Source organism: Engystomops pustulosus, chromosome 6 (assembly GCF_040894005.1).
Source record: "Engystomops pustulosus chromosome 6, aEngPut4.maternal, whole genome shotgun sequence".
NCBI lineage: Eukaryota > Metazoa > Chordata > Amphibia > Anura > Leptodactylidae > Engystomops > Engystomops pustulosus.
The window spans coordinates 23135206-23156773 of NC_092416.1; the positions used below are offsets into that span (position 1 = coordinate 23135206).

At 41.6% G+C, this 21568-nt stretch overlaps 1 long non-coding RNA gene across 1 annotated transcript in view; it reads right to left on the reverse strand.

Moving 5' to 3' along the window:
• Positions 1-5351: 5351 nt before the first annotated feature.
• Positions 5352-21568, reverse strand: part of LOC140065585 (uncharacterized) — a 28573-nt gene continuing 12356 nt past the window's right edge. Inside the window, exons 2-3 of the long non-coding RNA XR_011847964.1 lie at positions 8590-8629; positions 5352-5435 (exon numbers count right to left, since the gene is read on the reverse strand). This is a non-coding gene — a long non-coding RNA (uncharacterized lncRNA). The remainder of the gene's footprint in view (positions 5436-8589; positions 8630-21568) is intronic.

Consider the following 21568-nt stretch of genomic DNA (forward strand, 5'->3'; position numbering starts at 1 on the left):
ACTACTCCTATCCTGTATATAAGGGCACAGCACAGTACTACTACTCCTATCCTGTATATATGGGCACAGCACAGTACTACTACTCCCATCCTGTATACATGGGCACAGCACAGTACTACTCCTCCTATCCTGTATGTATGGGGACAGCACAGTACTGCTACTCCTATCCTGTATATATGAGCAAAGCACAGTACTACTACTCCTATCCTGTATATATGGGCACAGCACAGTACTACTACTCCTTTCCTGTATATATGGGCACAGTACTACTACTCATATCCTGTATATATGGGCACAGCACAGTACTACTACTCCTATCCTGTATATATGGGAACAGCACAGTACTACTGCTCCTATCCTGTATATATGGGCACAGTACTGCTACTCATATCCTGTATATATGGACACAGCACAGTACTACTAATCCCATCATGTATATAGGGGCACGGCACAGTACTACTACTCCTATCCTGTATATATGAGCACAGCACAGTACTACTACTCCTATCCTGTATATATGAGCACAGCACAGTACTACTACTCCTATCCTGTATATATGAGCACAGCACAGTACTACTACTCCTATCCTGTATATATGGGCACAGCACAGTACTACTACTCCTATCCTGTATATATGGGTACAGCACAGTACTACTACTACTATCCTGTATATATGAGCACAGCTCAGTACTACTACTCCTATCCTGTATATATGAGCACAGCACAGTACTACTACTCCTATCCTGTATATATGGGCACAGCACAGTACTACTGCTCTTATCCTGTATATATGGGCACAGTACTACTACTCCTATCCTGTATATATGGGCACAGCACAGTACTACTACTACTATCCTGTATATATGAGCACAGCACAGTACTACTACTCCTATCCTGTATATATGGGCACAGCTCAGTACTGCTACTCCTATCCTGTATATATGAGCAAAGCACAGTACTACTTCTCCTATCCTGTATATATGGGCACAGCACAGTACTACTACTCCTTTCCTGTATGTATGGGCACAGTACTACTACTCATATCCTGTATATATGGGCACAGCACAGTACTACTACTCCTATCCTGTATATATGGGAACAGCACAGTACTACTGCTCCTATCCTGTATATATGGGCACAGTACTGCTACTCATATCCTGTATATATGGGCACAGCACAGTACTACTACTCCCATCATGTATAAAGGGGCACGGCACAGTACCACTACTCCTATCCTGTATATATGAGCACAGCACAGTACTACTACTCCTATCCTGTATATATGAGCACAGCACAGTACTACTACTCCTATCCTGTATATATGGGCACAGCACAGTACTACTACTCCTATCCTGTATATATGAGCACAGCACAGTACTACTACTCCTATCCTGTATATATGGGCACAGCACAGTACTACTGCTCCTATCCTGTATATATGGGCACAGTACTACTACTCCTATCCTGTATATATGGGCACAGCACAGTACTACTACTACTATCCTGTATATATGAGCACAGCACAGTACTACTACTCCTATCCTGTATATATGAGCACAGCACAGTACTACTACTCCTATCCTGTATATATGAGCACAGCACAGTACTACTACTCCTATCCTGTATATATGGGCACATCACAGTACTACTACTCCTATCCTGTATATATTAGCACAGCACAGTACTACTACTCCTATCCTGTATATAAGGGCACAGCACAGTACTACTACTCCTATCCTGTATATATGGGCACAGCACAGTACTACTACTCCCATCCTGTATACATGGGCACAGCACAGTACTACTCCTCCTATCCTGTATGTATGGGGACAGCACAGTACTGCTACTCCTATCCTGTATATATGAGCAAAGCACAGTACTACTACTCCTATCCTGTATATATGGGCACAGCACAGTACTACTACTCCTTTCCTGTATATATGGGCACAGTACTACTACTCATATCCTGTATATATGGGCACAGCACAGTACTACTACTCCTATCCTGTATATATGGGAACAGCACAGTACTACTGCTCCTATCCTGTATATATGGGCACAGTACTGCTACTCATATCCTGTATATATGGACACAGCACAGTACTACTAATCCCATCATGTATATAGGGGCACGGCACAGTACTACTACTCCTATCCTGTATATATGAGCACAGCACAGTACTACTACTCCTATCCTGTATATATGAGCACAGCACAGTACTACTACTCCTATCCTGTATATATGAGCACAGCACAGTACTACTACTCCTATCCTGTATATATGGGCACAGCACAGTACTACTACTCCTATCCTGTATATATGGGTACAGCACAGTACTACTACTACTATCCTGTATATATGAGCACAGCTCAGTACTACTACTCCTATCCTGTATATATGAGCACAGCACAGTACTACTACTCCTATCCTGTATATATGAGCACAGCACAGTACTACTACTCCTATCCTGTATATATGGGCACAGCACAGTACTACTACTCCTATCCTGTATATATGGGTACAGCACAGTACTACTACTACTATCCTGTATATATGAGCACAGCACAGTACTACTACTCCTATCCTGTATATATGAGCACAGCACAGTACTACTACTCCTATCCTGTATATATGAGCACAGCACAGTACTACTACTCCTATCCTGTATATATGGGCACAGCACAGTACTACTGCTCCTATCCTGTATATATGGGCACAGTACTACTACTCCTATCCTGTATATATGGGCACAGCACAGTACTACTACTACTATCCTGTATATATGGGCACAGCACAGTACTACTACTACTATCCTGTATATATGAGCACAGCACAGTACTACTACTCCTATCCTGTATATATGGGCACAGCTCAGTACTACTACTCCTATCCTGTATATATGGGCACAGCACAGTACTACTACTCCCATCCTGTATACATCGGCACAGCACAGTACTACTCCTCCTATCCTGTATGTATGGGGACAGCACAGTACTGCTACTCCTATCCTGTATATATGAGCAAAGCACAGTACTACTACTCCTATCCTGTATATATGGGCACAGCACAGTACTACTACTCCTTTCCTGTATATATGGGCACAGTACTACTACTCATATCCTGTATATATGGGCACAGCACAGTACTACTACTCCTATCCTGTATATATGGGAACAGCACAGTACTACTGCTCCTATCCTGTATATATGGGCACAGTACTGCTACTCATATCCTGTATATATGGGCACAGCACAGTACTACTACTCCCTTCATGTATATAGGGGCACGGCACAGTACTACTACTCCTATCCTGTATATATAGAGAGAGTATGAGAGAAAGGTTTGGACCCTTTTTCAAAATATGGACAAGTAGTACAGCAATAACATTAGTAATGTTATTAGTAATGATAGTGCTCATACCTTTCTCTCATACTCTCTATATGCATTACCGGTGTCTGTTTTTTTGACAACCGGTTATTTTGAGCACTGGGAGCGACTACATACGCTACTGAGAAACTAGTGTCACATCATTGGACTAATACCGGAACTTGCACTGGACCCCAGGTTGGGCTACACATGCACTCCACCAAGGATTCTATAAGGTGAGCACAATATATGTGTCTACTATAAATATCCATTTCCCAGACGATATTATTTGAGGCGCCGTCCTCTGTATCTCTTTTTTTTCTTGTTTTTGTGTTATCCTGTATATATGAGCACAGCACAGTACTACTGCTCCTATCCTGTATATATGGGCACAGTACAGTTGTACTACTCCTATCCTTTATATATGGGTACAGCACAGTACTACTACTCCTATCCTGTATATATGGGCACAGCACAGTACTACTACTCCTATCCTGTATATATGAGCACAGCACAGTACTACTACTCCTATCCTGTACATATAGGCACAGCACAGTACTACTACTCCTATCCTGTATCTATGGGCACAGCACAGTACTACTACTCCTATCCTGTATATATGGGTACAGCACAGTACTACTCCTCCTATCCTGTATATATGGGCACAGCACAGTACTACTACTCCTATCCTGTACATATGGGCACAGCACAGTACTACTCCTCCTATCCTGTATATATGGGCACAGCACAGTACTACTACTCCTATCCTGTATATATGGGCACAGCACAGTACTACTACTCCTATCCTGTATATATATGTGCACAGCACAGTACTACTGCTCCTATCCTGTATATATGGGCACAGCACAGTACTACTCCTATCCTGTATATCTAGGCACAGCACAGTACTACTACTCCTATCCTGTATATATGGGCACAGCACAGTACTACTACTCCTATTCTGTATATATGGATACAGCACAGTGCTACTACTCCTATCCTGTATATATGGACATTGCACAGTACTACTACTTCTATCCTGTATACATGGGCACACCACAGTACTACTACTCCTATCCTGTATATATGTGTGCAGCACAGTACTACTGTTCCTATACTGTATATATGTGCACATCACTGTATTACTACTCCTATCCTTTATATACGGTATAGCACTATTAACAAGAAAGTCAGGTTGATGGATCTCCTTATCTGTAATCATGGACTGCAGAGGCAGAACAATATGTATTCATACAAGCTGTATGAATATGTGCTACTGGGTGAACTCTATAGATATATATGTTTTACTGGAGGCGATGTATATGAAAATATATATATATATATATATATATATATATATATATATATATATATATATGAATAACTGGGGTGCTGTATATATATATGTATTACTGTGGGGGGGCTGTATATATATGTATTACTGTGTGGGGGGGGGCTGTATATATATGTATTACTGGGTGAGGGCTGAGTATATATATATATATGCCTTTATTGAAAAAAATTGGACACCATTTTACCATGATGAGTAACTTTCATAACTTGTGTTGTAAATATAAATCCAACCTGCAGCAGATGGAAGTGATCCCTGCGGCCGGATGTGGGGGGAGCAGAGATGTTACAGGTTTGCAGGTTGGGAACCTTCTCAGTTAGTTGTATCGTAGCGGTGGAAGTGTTTTCTTTCTCTGCTTATATATTGAGCTGCATCAGTCCTTGTATCAAATAATAACAATATTTCATTATCATATTCTTATTATTAGTGTAAACCTAAATCCTTGAATGCCAGTGACACATTTCATTGTTGCATCATTTTTATTGATTTTACTGCATTACGTTACAAGTTCATCAGAGAATTAAAGATCATTGATTCCAGTTCCAAGCGAAAGTAAATTTAGACTTGATTAAAAACATAAATTGATACAGAGATATTTTTCTCCCCCTCCCCAAATCTCTGTTTGTGATGTTGTGATAACAATTTTCGGATCTCTTGGTTTATACCGGGCATTAGATTTCTTGGTGATGTTGTAGTTTAGATGTCAAATCGCAGAATCTGGGATAAAGAGACAAGGATTTTGTTATTTCATGTATTTATGTTAAGAAACTACAAACCTGAGAGATTTTATCTGCAAACCAAAGTGATTTGTGAAAAGTTTCATTTTCTAGATATATATGAGATATATGTAATGTCAGAGTTCAGCGATCACCTGACCCAACACTTCACTTATCCTGCCCGGTCTCCTCTATATACCAGCTGGTCCGGTGTTCTTGGTAGACCCCCTGCAATTCTACAGTTTGGCCCAGATGTCCTCCCAAATTCCAGGTTTATTTAAGACATCTTCCCACGAGAAATGGTTCAGGCCATAAAAGTAATTTTTACTTGTACATCCATTTCCTGACCTCCATCTGTACAAAACTGCTTTCCCTGACCTAGGCTTGTCTACAGAGCACGAACCATTACTGTCACTAAACTAGAACGTCTCCTGAAATAGTGACTCCTTATAATGTCCAAATCCTTGTTTTGGGATTAATAATGAAAACCAAACGACCTCTTACAAAAGATCCTTGGGAATATCTGGAGCCAAGACAGGTAAGTGACAATGTGACTTCTACAGAGATTTAGTAAGAAATGTCAGCTAAAGGGGGGAGGCATGCTTACATCTGTTGATATATACACTCACCGGCCACTTTATTAGGTACACCTGTCCAACTGCTCGTTAACACTTAATTTCTAATCAGCCAATCACATGGCGGCAACTCAGTGCATTTAGGCATGTAGACATGGTCAAGACAATCTCCTGCAGTTCAAACCGAGCATCAGTATGGGGAAGAAAGGTGATTTGAGTGCCTTTGAATGTGGCATGGTTGTTGGTGCCAGAAGGGCAGAAACTGCTGATCTACTGGGATTCTCACGCACAACCATCTCTAGGGTTTACAGAGAATGGTTCGAAAAAGAAAAAACATCCAGTGAGCGGCAGTTCTGTGGGCGGAAATGCCTTTTTGATGCCAGAGGTCACAGGAGAATGGGCAGACTGGTTCGAGCTGATAGAAAGGCAACTTTGACTCAAATCGCCACCCGTTACAACCAAGGTAGGCAGAAGAGCATCTCTGAACGCACAGTACGTCCAACTTTGAGGCAGATGGGCTACAGCAGCAGAAGACCACACCGGGTGCCACTCCTTTCAGCTAAGAACAGGAAACTGAGGCTACAATTTGCACAAGCTCATCGAAATTGGACAGTAGAAGATTGGAAAAACGTTGCCTGGTCTGATGAGTCTCGATTTCTGCTGCGACATTCGGATGGTAGGGTCAGAATTTGGCATCAACAACATGAAAGCATTGATCCATCCTGCCTTGTATCAATGGTTCAGGCTCGTGGTGGTGGTGTCATGGTGTGGGGAATATTTTCTTGGCACTCTTTGGGCCCCTTGGTACAACGCCACAGCCTACCTGAGTATAGTTGCTGACCATGTCCATCCCTTTATGAGCACAATGTACCCTGTAACATCTGATGGCTACTTTCAGCAGGATAATGCGCCATGTCATAAAGCTGGAATCATCTCAGACTGGTTTCTTGAACATGACAATGAGGTCACTGGACTCAAATGGCCTCCACAGTCACCAGATCTCAATCCAATAGAGCATCTTTGGGATGTGGTGGAGCGGGAGATTCGCATCATGGATGTGCAGCCGACAAATCTGCGGCAACTGTGTGATGCCATCATGTCAATATGCACCAAAATCTCTGAGGAATGCTTCCAGCACCTTGTTGTATCTATGCCACGAAGAATTGAGGCAGTTCTGAAGGCAAAAGGGGGTCCAACCCGTTACTAGCATGGTGTACCTAATAAAGTGGCCAGTGAGTGTATATATACGAAAGGAAAGTCCAGGCAGCACACGTTAAAAACAATCAATTGTGGGTGCACGCTTTGTTGAGTCAAGTCAATAACTCCTCCATGTACAAACAAATAGAATATAAGCAGCACTCCAGACGTCCAAGTCAAGTGAAAAGTGGTCCTTTTATTCCACTCAGCTTGTTGCTGTGTGTGCACTGGAGCCAGCGAGTAGCTGGCACGCATGTTTGGAACGCAAGCCGGGGATTTTAAAACACTTGCTGCACTTTATATTTATATTTGTATAATGATTATGTACAATGTATTATCTCGCACACAGTCTTATTTCACCAGCATTATGTCATATATACCCTGGTGTATTGTGGATCAGCTGTACACAGGCACTGCATTTGTAATATTGTGTTTTTTGCACTAGTCATGTATATTAAGATTCTATGGGCAGGCCTATTGTAGGTCATGTGACCATTGTATTTTGTATATATACCCACCCCATACACTAATTGTTTGGCTTGAAAAAGGCTCAACACGAGACGAAACGTCGCTACTGCACATGGAATAAAAGGACCACTTTTCACTTGACTTGGACGTCTGGAGTGCTGCTTATTTTCTATTTGTATATATATATATGTGTGTGTGGATATGCGGAAGGCATATCCACATATGCTATGACAAAGGCTGGGAACACGAAATGTTCCTGGAGGTGGAATAAACACTCAAGTTTGTTTTTTTACTAATTGGAGTGCTGCCTGTTTTCATTTTTTGGATATATGTGGATATGAATATATATATATATATATATATATATATATATATATATATATATGTAGATAGATAGATAGATAGATAGATAGATAGATATGAGATAGATAGATAGATAGATAGGAGATAGATAGATAGGAGATAGATATGAGATAGATAGATAGATAGATAGATAGATAGATAGATAGATAGATAGATAGATAGATAGATAGGAGATAGATAGATAGGAGATAGATAGATAGATAGATAGATAGATATGAGATAGATAGATAGATAGATAGATAGATAGATAGATAGATAGGAGATAGATAGATAGATAGATAGATAGATAGATAATAGGAGATAGATAGATAGATAGATAGATAGATAGATAGATATGAGATAGATAGATAGATAGATAGATAGATAGATAGATAGATAGATAGATAGATAGATAGATAATAGGAGATAGATAGATAGGAGATAGATAGATAAATAGATAGATAGATAGATAGATATTTAGATAGATAGATAGATAGATAGATAGATAGATAGATAGATAGATAGATATTTAGATAGATAGATAGATAGATAATAGGAGATAGATTTACTCACATTATGTAATCAGTCTTTGCTGTCATCTCTTACTACTCATCTACAAAAGATATAATACACACAATACATACATTAGATGATCTTAAATTACCTAAACTTTTGCATCACATTTTCATAAATTGCATTACATTCAGCCCCCAATTTATACACAGGAAGCCTCTGTAGGTTTGTTTTAAGTTGAATTTGTATGTAAGTCAGAATTGTATATTTTATAATTGTAACTCCAGATAAAAAAATATTTGTGCCTGTGACAATTGACTTTGTTCAATTTTTTATCTCACGGGAAAGAGGATTAACCATAAATCTTCATTGCAGACACCTTTACAGTTTCTCATTGCGTGAGACTAAAGTTCAGTGAATTACCATCACCCAGAACCTTTACCACAGGTCACGGTGGACAGAGAGGTGTCTAGGGGTCCTCTGTAAGTTAGGTATAGTTAAATAGACGACTGAGACGATTAAGGCATTTTTGCTGTCTGAGGCAAAAATGTAAATGTTCCCACCCCCTTCCCCACCAGAAAACTCCTGATCCCCGACTTCAAAATGGCCACCGTGGTCAATACCCATCTAAAAAAAGTTTCCCCTTCCATATACTAATGTGCCACAAACAGAAAAGTTGATATCACAAACCATTCCCAACTTATTTAGGTGTATCAGTATAAATGACCCACCCAGTATAACACATTCACTTACAGAATAAAGTCAACTAAATAAAAGTGTCGCTAAATAATATACATCCCCCTAGTCAACTGCTGGAAGGGAGACAGGCAGGATCAAAATGAAGAGCGTCCACGCATCAAAAACAAATATGCAGACTACAAGAAAAAGAGTTAGATCCGTATAAAGGACAAAGAAATATATACAGCCAAGTTTATTAGGGATAAAGAAAAAACACATCACAAATAGAGACAAGAATAAAAACACTTCAAATGACACTTGAGGGTGTATATAGCAACCTTCACATTGGAAAAGGGGATAAAACTCCAGCACACCTCCAGCCCATTGTTCCTCATGTATGGAGCCGGCACGGGACCCACCTCGTTTGGGAAGGTAAGGTAACAGTCGAAATAATCCAGTGGTCCAGCCAGGTTCCAAAGAGTGTTCAAATTTTATTCAATAATAATATCAAAAACATCCACGTGTAGATCCTGTCCACCAACGCGTTTCAGACGGCTTAACCGTCCTTAATCATGGTCTGATGATTAAGGACGGTTAAGCCGTCTGAAACGCGTTGGTGGACAGGATCTACACTGTGGATGTTTTTGATATTATTATTGAATAAAATTTGAACACTCTTTGGAACCTGGCTGGACCACTGGATTATTTCGACTGTATATAGCAGCGATGGCGAACCTATGGCACGCGTGCCACATGCGGCACGCAGAGCTGTTCCTGTGGGCACGCACCTCCGGCTGTCGGGAGCACTGAATGTTATTGTGGTTCCCATAGAAACCACTGCGTGGAGAAGAGAGCAGCATGATACAGCTGCTCCCACATAATAGAATTGGGCAGGGGCATAAGGATCTGGCCCTTAGATACAGGGGTCCAGCAGCTGTCACTGTTCCATGTGCTCTTTTGGGACCCCTGAGCATAGTAATGGCAGCAAGGAAGGCAGTCATTGCTCTGCCTTCCCCCCTGCTAAAGCCGGGACTCACACAGAGGGCTGGTCACCTGACCCGGCCAGCCAATAGGAGAGGAGAGGAGGAGGAATCACCAGAGCCCGGGCTGCATGTAGCTGCTGCAGTATAGAAAGGTAATAAATGACATAAATAAAGTATAGCATCAGCTCATCCTCCCCTATCTATGTATCTGTCTCTCTGTCTCTCTCATATCTATCTATGTATGTATGTATCTATCTATCTATGTATCTATCTATGTATCTGTCTCTCTCATATCTATCTATGTATGTATCTATGTATCTATCTATGTATGTATCTATCTATGTATGTATGTATGTATGTATCTATCTATCTCCTATCAATCTATGTATCTATGTATGTATCTATCTATCTATGTATCTATCTATGTATCTATCTATCTATGTATCTATCTATGTATCTATCTATGTATCTATCTATCTATCTATGTATCTGTCTCTCTCATATCTATGTATCTATCTATGTATGTATCTATGTATCTATCTATCTATGTATCTGTCTCTCTCATAGCTATCTATGTATGTATCTATCTATCTATCTATCTATCTATCTATCTATCTATGTATCTGTCTCTCTCATATCTATGTATCTATCTATGTATGTATCTATGTATCTATCTATCTATGTATCTGTCTCTCTCATAGCTATCTATGTATGTATCTATGTATCTATCTATCTATGTATCTATCTATCTATGTATCTATCTATCTATGTATCTGTCTCTCTCATATCTATCTATGTATGTATCTATGTATCTATCTATGTATCTATCTATGTATGTATCTATCTATGTATGTATATATCTATGTATGTATCTATCTATCTATGTATCTATCTATGTATCTATCTATGTATCTATCTATGTATCTATCTATGTATCTATCTATGTATCTATCTCTCTCTCATATCTATCTCTATGTATCTAGAAAAATGATCTATCTATCTAACAGGGCCCACTGGTGTCTTGTTACACCACTGGGATTGGGGTCACATATAAAGGTCAGCAGACCCCTATATGTGACATATGACATGGCTATAAATAAAATACATCAATATTAAAATGGGGCAATTCTCTCTATAATGCTGGTTATCAGCTGCAGGTGTACCTGAGCTCTGCCCCCAATCCTTCCCCTGAACAGTATACAACAGTTTTAGGCGAGCAGCGGACAACAGTACACTGCCAGGATTTTTTAACGTTTATTACAGGAGTCCCTATATTAAACACCTATGTGGGTTTTTTTTAAATTTTTGTCTTGGCACTTTGCTATAAGTAAGTTGGGTTTGAGTTGCATTTTGGGCACTCAGCCTCTAAAAGGTTCGCCATCACTGGTATATAGCAACCCTTGGCTAAAGAGTGAGCAACCCAACAGCCCCTTAATAAGCTCTGCTAAGAGGGAATAAGTGGCTCTAGCAAAATCATGAGTAAAAGCAACGATATGGAATTATGAGGTATACGTTGAGAGATGACCAATCCCTGCCTACATAATCATGCGTGATCATAAATGATCATACCATACCCAAAGTTATTCCAAAGATAAAGCAGATGTAACCTTACGTAGACATGGTTTGTCCATCTCTCAACTTGTACCTCATTATTGTATATCGTTGCTTTTACTCATGATTTTTATAGGACACTTACAGGCAGTCCCTGGGTTACGTACGACACCGGTTCTGTAGGTTTGTTCTTAAGTCGAATTTGTATGTAAGTCAGAACTGTATACTTTATCCTTGTAACCCCAGACAAATTTTTTTTGGTCTCTGTGACAATTGGATTTTAAAAATGTTGGATTGTCCAAGGAATCAGGATTAACACTAAATCTTCATTACAGACGCCTTTGATAACTGTTATAGCTGTTTATTGTAGCCTGGGACTAAAGTACAGGAAACTACCAATATCCAAAGGTCCGTTTGTAACTAGGGGTTGTCTGCAAGTCAGGTGTTCTTAATTAGGGGACCTCCTGTATTCCCTCTTAGCTAAAAAGTGAGTAGCCCAACAACCTCCTGATGAGCTCTGCTAAGGGTTGCCATATTAAACCTCCAGTGTAATTTTAAGTGTTTTATTCTTATCCTGCCATGTTTTTTGTATACTTTATAAACTTGCTTGCATATATTTGTTTGTCCTTTATACGCATCGTCCTTTATATACAGAAACCATCCACATTACATTCTCTTAAACTGCTGTTCCCCCGTCAGGGCTTGCACATCTGCCCCCTAAGGCAAAGTTTTTCTCTTGCCTCATGGCAGATGTGGCCGTGCCGGGTTATAACAACATTCACTAACTCTAAACATCCTAAATTTTCTGCCATCCTTCCCACAAAGACACCGCACGATTGAATCTGCAGCTGCATACCCCTTCTACCCTGTTTTGCCACCTTCAAAAATCTACAACTTTTGTATTTTTCCATGTACAGAGCTGTGTGAGGGCTTATTTTCTGCATAATAAAGTGCACTTCATAGTGACTGTATTTAATATTCCATGCCGTGTACTGGAAAGCAGGAAAAAAAAATCGGAATGCAGTGAAAATGGTGAAAAAATGCACTTGCGCCGTTTTCCTTTCGGCTTGGATTTTATAGCTTTCACCGTACACCCCAAATGACCTGTCTACTTTATTTTTTGGGTCGGTACGATTACGGGGTACCACATTTGTATAAGTTTTGTAATGTTTTCATACATTTACAAACTTTGGTGTATGGAGCTGTGGGTGGTGTCATTTTTTGTGACTTTTCATGGCGTTTTCATTTCTATCATTTTTAGGACTGTGTGATCTTTTGATCACTTTTTATTGATTTTTTAAATATTTTTCCAAATGGCAAAAAAGTGCCACTTTCGACTTTGGGCGCTATTTTCCGTTACGGGATTAAACCTAATGTGTTTATGATTTTTACTGTTTATTAATATTTATATCAGTTCTACGGGAAGTGGGGTAATTTGAATTTTTAGGATTTTTTATTACAATTTTTTTTTTTTAATTTTCTGCATGAGGCCCCCCTTCTCACTAAAGAAATATACATATTTGTATACTCACACATCCAAGTTATAATCAAACATTTATACACACATATAGAGCATATATACATCACATATATGTTAAATACATGTTATGCTATACAACAGCGATGGCGAACCTATGGCACGCGTGCCACATGCGGCACGCAGAGCTGTTCCTGTGGGCACGCACCTCCGGCTGTCGGGAGCACTGAATGTTATTGTGGTTCCCATAGAAACCACTGCGTGGAGAAGAGAGCAGCATGATACAGCTGCTCCCACATAATAGAATTGGGCAGGGGCATAAGGATCTGGCCCTTAGATACAGGGGTCCAGCAGCTGTCACTGTTCCATGTGCTCTTTTGGGACCCCTGAGCACAGTAATGGCAGCAAGGAAGGCAGTCATTGCTCTGCCTTCCCCCCTGCTAAAGCCGGGACTCACACAGAGGGCTGGTCACCTGACCCGACCAGCCAATAGGAGAGGAGAGGAGGGAAGAGGAATCACCAGAGCCCGGGCTGCATGTAGCTGCTGCAGTATAGAAAGGTAATAAATGACATAAATAAAGTATAGCATCAGCTCATCCTCCCCTATCTATGTATCTGTCTCTCTGTCTCTCTCATATCTATCTATGTATGTATGCATACCTCCCAACCGTCCCGCTTTCGGCGGGACTGTCACGGTTTTTAAGCCGTGTCCCGCCGCCCCGGGAGGTTAAGAGAATGTCACGCTCTGCTCTGCATTGTCCCGGGCCAAGAGACTGAGTCCCGTCTCCTGGTCCCGGGACACATCGGCTGCAGAGACAGAGGAGACAACGCGGCTGCTGTGAAGTGTGCGCTCACAGCACGGCCCCTGTCCTCCCCCGGCCACCCCTCCTCCCCCTGTGTGAGCTGTGCCGAGGGATGTGTGAGGAGGGGGGGTGGTCACCTGCAGAGCGGCTGCTGTGAAGTATGAGCTCACAGCACGGCCCCTATCCTCCCCCGGGGAGGGGGGGGGGGGGGTCACCTGCAGAGCGGCTGCTGTGTGCCCCGGCCATGGACCCTGCACACTCCTCTGCTCCTTCTCCTGAAGCTGTGGAGGTGCAGGGAGCAGCACAGAGGAGAGAGAGCAGCACCTTGTGTGATGTGCTTACCCCCCAAAGGAGCTGCAGACGTCCAGCATGGGATGAGGTAGGACACAGCCTGACCCCCACAGTAACCTGTATCTGTGTGACAGGACACATCTATCAGGACTTGTATGTCAGCATTGTGACGTACAAGCCCTGCAATAATCGCAATGTCACCGCGCTCTAACACCCACGATCGGAGCCGACTCCGATCGCGGGTGTTAACCCCTTACACGTCGCGGTCAAGCATGACCGCGGCGTGTGAGGGGGTTCCCGCTATGGATCGGATCCCCCGCGCCGCTTACCGGGGGATTCGATCCTCTTCTGGCCAGCTCCGAGGACTGGCATGTGCCCCGGAGCTGCCCGATGTCCCTGCCAGTCTGCACGCTCAGACAGTTTACACTGCTCTACAATGAAAAAGTATTGTAGAGCAGTGTATCAGAGCATCACTGGTTCAAGTATGGAAAAGTAAAAACATGTAAAAACACTGAACACTACACATTAGAATAAATAAAAAATAAATACATAAAAATATAAGCCCCTAAAATGTCACTTTCCTACAAAAACACTTAATAAAGTATAAAACACACAAACACACAAAAAAACGCCACATATTTGGTATTGCCGTGTCCGTAACAATCTGTATAATAATACAGAATCATTACTGGACCCGCACGGTAAACGCCAGGGAAAAAAAAGGAAAAAACTTTCTGAAAAAAGATCATTTTTAATAAATACCTTTAAAAAAAAATTTCCTAAAGAGTGATAAAAAAAAAGTTCTGCACTCTAAAATAAGACACTAAAAAGAACAACTCTTCTTGCAAAAAATATAAAACATGTAAAAAAATAGTTTAAAAGGCCATACTGTCCTAAAAATGGTAACATTGAAAAGAATTATTGTGTCTTAGATTTTTTAAAAAATGTAAATCTTTTGTAGAAAAAAAATTCTTCATTTTGCCATACTTTGAGACCAAAACCTTTTCTATACTTCGGTGTGCGGAGCTGTGGAAAGAGGAGCTGTCACCCTGAAAAACAGCACTAGGAGGGCGCGTACACACAGTGCATTATGTCCTGCGTTTTCATTGCGTTTGAAACGCATTACATCAGCTGAGGAGGCGATTTGCCTAATTACATTACTGTTAACGTTTCCATTTACAGAATGCACTCTAAACGCAATGTCAATGCATGCGTTAACAAGCGTAAACAGTAATTTAATTAGTAATTAAATCGCCTCTCAGCTGTTGTAATGCATTTCAAACGCAATGAAAACGCAGGCAATACGCACCGTGTGATCGCGCCCAGCGATGTTACTAAAGTAAGCTACTCCTAGTGCTAAGACAGACGCAGCGGTGCTATACTGATAGCGTTACCGGAAACCTCCGATAACACTAACAAACACCGCTGCGCTGTATCCTAGAAACGCCAGACCGCTCTCAAAGGGGTCCGACGTATTCATGAGGGGGCGGTCCCTCTTCCCCTGACTGCCCCGCTCGTTCCATAGGCCGGCAGTGACTGCCGCGTGTCATGCCCACAATCCCACCCCCTCATGAATACGCCACTTTGAGAGCGGTCCGGCGTTTGTAGTGTACAGCGCAGCAGTGTTAATCAGCGTTATCAGAGGTTTCTGTGTAACACCGCTGCGTTTGTTTTAGCACTAGGAGCTGATTACTTTAGTAACATCTAGTGGCGAATTTCTGGGTGACAGGTCCTCTTTAAGGTGTCATTTATGCGGTATGAGATGACACTTAAATTAATACCATTTTGGGGACATGTCACAATAATTCAGTGCATCTGCCACAGTGTGTGTTATTTGTGTCTTCCAGGACCGTGCCTGCTGTGGACTGCTTCGGATTCGAAGGATTACGTCGATGACTGGCATTTCTAACAAATAAAATGGTCAACGAGGGTGTGTCTGCGTTCTTTGTTCAATTAAATTTATATTTGTTAAAAACGGTGTGATTTCTTTTTTTGCGACAAACTCATAGTTTGCCGTAGTAGTGGTGCCGGCTAGATGACGGTGCTCATTACTAAGGGCTGGCCTTAGTGTTTGCCTTAATTTTTTTGGCAAATTCACACTAACGCCCTTACCATTACCCCGGTACCCACCGCCACCAGGGGTGCCGGGAAGAGCCGGGTACAAACCAGTACCTGACCGTCTATAGATGGTCAGGCAGTGGGGCGGCTGCAGGCTGTTATTGTTGCGCTGGAATAGCCCCCTAACAGTGGCCTATCCCAGCGCAGTAATGGCAGGCTGCTGCTGCTTTTTTGTAGCTGGCTGATTTGAAAAATAGGGGACACCCCATGCCATTTTTTTTCCCCATTTTTTGGAAAAAATGAGGGAAACAGCCTGGGAGCCCCCTTGTAAGGGGGGACCCCATGCATATTTTTATCAAAAATTTGAAGAAAAAACGGCATGGGGTGTCCCCTATTTTTCAAATCAGCCAGATACAAAAAAGCAGCAGCAGCCTGCCATTACTGAGCTGGGATAGGCCACTGTTAGGGGGCTATTCCAGCGCAACAATAACAGCCTGCAGCCGCCCCACTACCTGACCATCTATAGACGGTCAGGTACTGGTTTGTACCCAGCTCTTCCCGGCACCCCTGGTGGCGGTGGGTACCGGGGTAATGGTAAGGGCGTTAGTGTGAATTTGCCAAAAAAATTAAAGCAAACACTAAGGCCAGCCCTTAGTAATGAGCACCGTCATCTAGCCGGCACCACTACTACGGCAAACTATGAAGAGTGTCGCAAAAAAAGAAATCACACCGTTTTTAACAAATCTAAGTTTAATTGAACAAAGAACGCAGACACACCCTCGTTGACCATTTTATTTGTTAGAAATGTCGGTCATCGATGTAATCCTTCGAATCCGAAGCAATCCACAGCAGGCACGGTCCTGGAAGACACAAATAACACAAACACACAAAAAAGGGCACGCAGCCATGGGGGGGGGGGCATGCTCGTTGTCTAGGGGGGGGGGGACATGCTCGTTGTCTAGGGGGGAAATATGCTCGTTGTCTAGGGGAGGACATGCTCGTCGTCTAGTGGGGGGCATGCTCGTCTAGAGGGGGGCATGCTCGTTGTCTAGGAGGGGGCATGCTCGTTGTCTAGGGGGGAGACATGCTCGTTGTCTAGGGGGGGGGATATGCTCGTTATCTAGTGGGGGGCATGCTCGTCTAGAGGGGGGCATGCTCGTTGTCTAGGAGGGGGCATGCTCGTTGTCTAGGGGGGGGGATATGCTCGTTGTCTAGGGGGGACACGCTCGTTGTCTAGGGGGAGTGGAATATGCCCCCCAATTATATACATAAATATACTTTGGTGCCAGTGGGGTTAATCAGCATATATATATATATATATATATATGTATATTGCTGCTATATATACATTGGTGTCAGTGGATGCGTTGGAGGTATAAGCAGTGGCGTGGTCAGCGGGTGTGGTTAGGGGGCGTGGCCAGGGTGTGGCTTCTGTGGGTGAAAAAATCGCCGCGGCGCGCTAAGCGCGCCGCAATTTTGTCCCTCTTTCTCCTCAATAAAAGTTGGGAGGTATCTATCTATGTATGTATCTATGTATGTATGTATGTATGTATGTATCTATCTCCTATCAATCTATGTATCTATGTATGTATCTATCTATCTATGTATCTATCTATGTATCTATCTATGTATGTATCTATGTATGTATGTATCTATCTATCTATCTATCTATCTATCTATCTATGTATCTATCTATCTATCTATCTATCTATGTATCTGTCTCTCTCATATCTATGTATCTATCTATGTATGTATCTATGTATCTATCTATCTATGTATCTGTCTCTCTCATAGCTATCTATGTATGTATCTATGTATCTATCTATCTATCTATGTATCTATCTATCTATCTATCTATCTATCTATCTATCTATGTATCTATCTATCTATGTATCTATGTATCTATCTATCTATGTATCTGTCTCTCTCATATCTATCTATGTATGTATCTATGTATCTATCTATCTATGTATGTATCTATCTATCTATCTATGTATCTATCTATGTATCTATCTATGTATCTATCTATGTATCTATCTATGTATCTATCTATGTATCTATCTATGTATCTATCTCTCTCTCATATCTATCTCTATGTATCTAGAAAAATGATCTATCTATCTATCAGGGCCCACTGGTGTCTTGTTACACCACTGGGATTGGGGTCACATATAAAGGTCAGCAGACCCCTATGTGTGACATATGACATAGCTATAAATAAAATACATCAATATTAAAATGGGGCAATTCTCTCTATAATGCTGGTTATCAGCTGCAGGTGTACCTGAGCTCTGCCCCCAATCCTTCCCCTGAACAGTATACAACAGTTTTAGGCGAGCAGCGGACAACAGTACACTGCCAGGATTTTTTAACGTTTATTACAGGAGTCCCTATATTAAACACCTATGTGGGTTTTTTTTTAATTTTTGTCTTGGCACTTTGCTATAAGTAAGTTGGGTTTGAGTTGCATTTTGGGCACTCAGCCTCTAAAAGGTTCGCCATCACTGCTATACAATGTGCAGCGTAATGGGGCAGGTTTATCAAGTGTCTGAAAGTCACAATATTTCTAGTTGCCCATGGCAACCAATCACAGCTCCCTTTTAAAATATTTATGAGCACTGGTAAAATGAAAGCCGAGCTGTGATTGGTTTCAGACACTTGGTAAACCTGCCCCAATATGTATATAATGGTGCACATTCTCCACTCTTTAGTATGTCAGGTAGGATGACGGGGCCCCCTGACACTGTGGGCCCCATAGCGGCTGCGATGGCTGCTACCACTGTAGTTACGCCCCTGCCCTAGGTTAAATGAAGTTAGGCAAATCACCTCCGCTCAGCTGTTGTAATTAGTTTCAAAATGCATTAAAAATGCAATTAAACCGCTACGTGTGACAAAAGAATTTTGACAAAAGAGGTTACTGTGCAAAATGTTAAACAGTTAAAGTAAAACAGTTAAAGTATGTGATAATTCCAAGTTACATGTTAAAATCAGGTTCCATGAAAAAAAAAAACTCACTTTGCACCTGCCCAGGTGCAGATTTGCGCCAAAAAAGGCGCAAAAAAGTGAAACCTAAGTGATACAAAAGGCACACTGCACAAAAGAACAGAGTTAAAAGTCGCAAAAATGGTGCAAAAACGGCTAAAATTTGACAATTTGACTAGCTGAAACTATGATACGTGTGCCTCACTGTGTTGTATAACACACTGAGCATGCAGCATGCTCAGTGTGTTACAGCCAGGCCCTGCTAGCCACTGGCAGAACCCGGCTGCCATCGGAGCCACAGACCACCCTGGTAAGCCCAGCGGTGGGTCCAAATCACTTCACATGCATCTTTCAAGACCTGTCAGTCAGAATAATGGGGTGTGGGAGAGAGAAGAGTCAGATCCAGCGGACATGTGTCAGGAAAGCTAATTTGCATATCAGAAAAACAGCTGTAATTAAGCTACAGGGCCCCACTAGCAGCTAATTTTAGGTGATATGGGGTGAACTTGTATCCTTTTATCAGCGGGCGTTGTTAGTTAGGGTGGTAAAATTCTGGAGATAGGTTTTCTTTAAGACATATTCATCTATTATCCCAACTATGAGAAATCCAGCAGAATGTACTAGTACCATAAGTAAAACGTAACTAGAGATGAGCGAGCACTAAAATGCTCGAGTGCTCGTTACTCAAGTCAAACTTTTTCCGATGCTCGAGTGCTCGTATCGAATAACGAACCCCATAACCTTTTTCCAAGGTCCCAGAAAGGGATGTTTTAAGTAATCTCTGACTTCTAAAAGCTTCTCATCTAATATTATCAGCTCATCTTTCATTTTTCTGAAATTACACATTGGCCCACATATATCAAAACTAGCGCAAACTAGTGAACCTGGAGCATGCGGAAAGACACAATTGATATTTCTCCCCTCCACTTACCCTTTAAGCGCCTCTGCGCCTGAGATAAAAACAGAAGAAATACATTTCTTATGTATATAATGTTCATATATTTTAGAAATATATTAATAAATATAATAAAAATATTTCATAAAATAACCAAATTTTTAAGTTAATATTAACTTGCTAATTGATCACATCTGATTGTAATATGTCCCTTTATGGGACTAGGGCATTTAACTTGCCTCTCTGGTGTCTTTCCCCCACAATCCTCCCCCCATGTTTTTTTTTGGTGGGGGCGTGATCTCTGTCATGGAAGCCCTGAGGTCCGATCAGGACCCAAGGGCTGTCTGCAGGCAGTGCCTGTAGGATGTAGCCTATAACATCATCTTTAAGGCACAGTGTCAGCCTATGGCTTTGCATAGAATAATAGAGCTAATACCCGGAAATACATCAGTATTGCAGGGTATTATAATGAAAAAGCAATCAAATGATTGCTTGTTTATTTCCCATGGTAAAAATAGTGAAAAAGTGTAAAAAAAATGTTGTTAAAAAAAAAATAATTAATAAAAACGCCCATTAGCCCAATAACGAATAAAGAGGCATATTATGCAAAAAAAAGTCAATATTATAATACAAACAGCACATATATAGCATCACCGCATCCATAATGACTAGAGATGAGCGAACATGCTCGTCCGAGCTTGATGCTCGTTCGAGCATTAGCGTACTCGAAACTGCTCGTTGCTCGGACGAATACTTCGCCCGCTCGAGAAAATGGCAGCTCCCGCCGTTTTGCTTTTTGGCGGCCAGAAACAGAGCCAATCACAAGCCAGGAGACTCTGCACTCCACCCAGCATGACGTGGTACCCTTACACGTCGATAGCAGTGGTTGGCTGGCCAGATCAGGTGACCCTGGGATAGACTAGCCGCTGCCCGCGCTGCTCGGATCATTCTGTGTCTGGATGCCGCTAGGGAGAGAGCTGCTGCTGGTCAGGGAAAGCGTTAGGGTGTTCTATTAGCTTACTGTTAGGCAGGAGTGATTCTCCAAGAACCCAACAGCCCTTCTTAGGGCTACAATAACGTTATACTTTTTTTTTTTTTTATTTGCATCTAGTACCATTTTGTGAGGAATTAGCAGGGGGACTTGCTACCGTTGTGTTTAGCTCTTAGTGGCACACATATCCACCTCAAACACCAAAGTGGGAAAATTTAGTAGGGTTGGATTTCAATTAGGCACAGTCTGCCATTTTTCCTTTTTTATTTTACGTTTATTTTGTTTAATAACTCAGTGTCATCTCATCTGGCATAGTAGTGTGCTTTCATA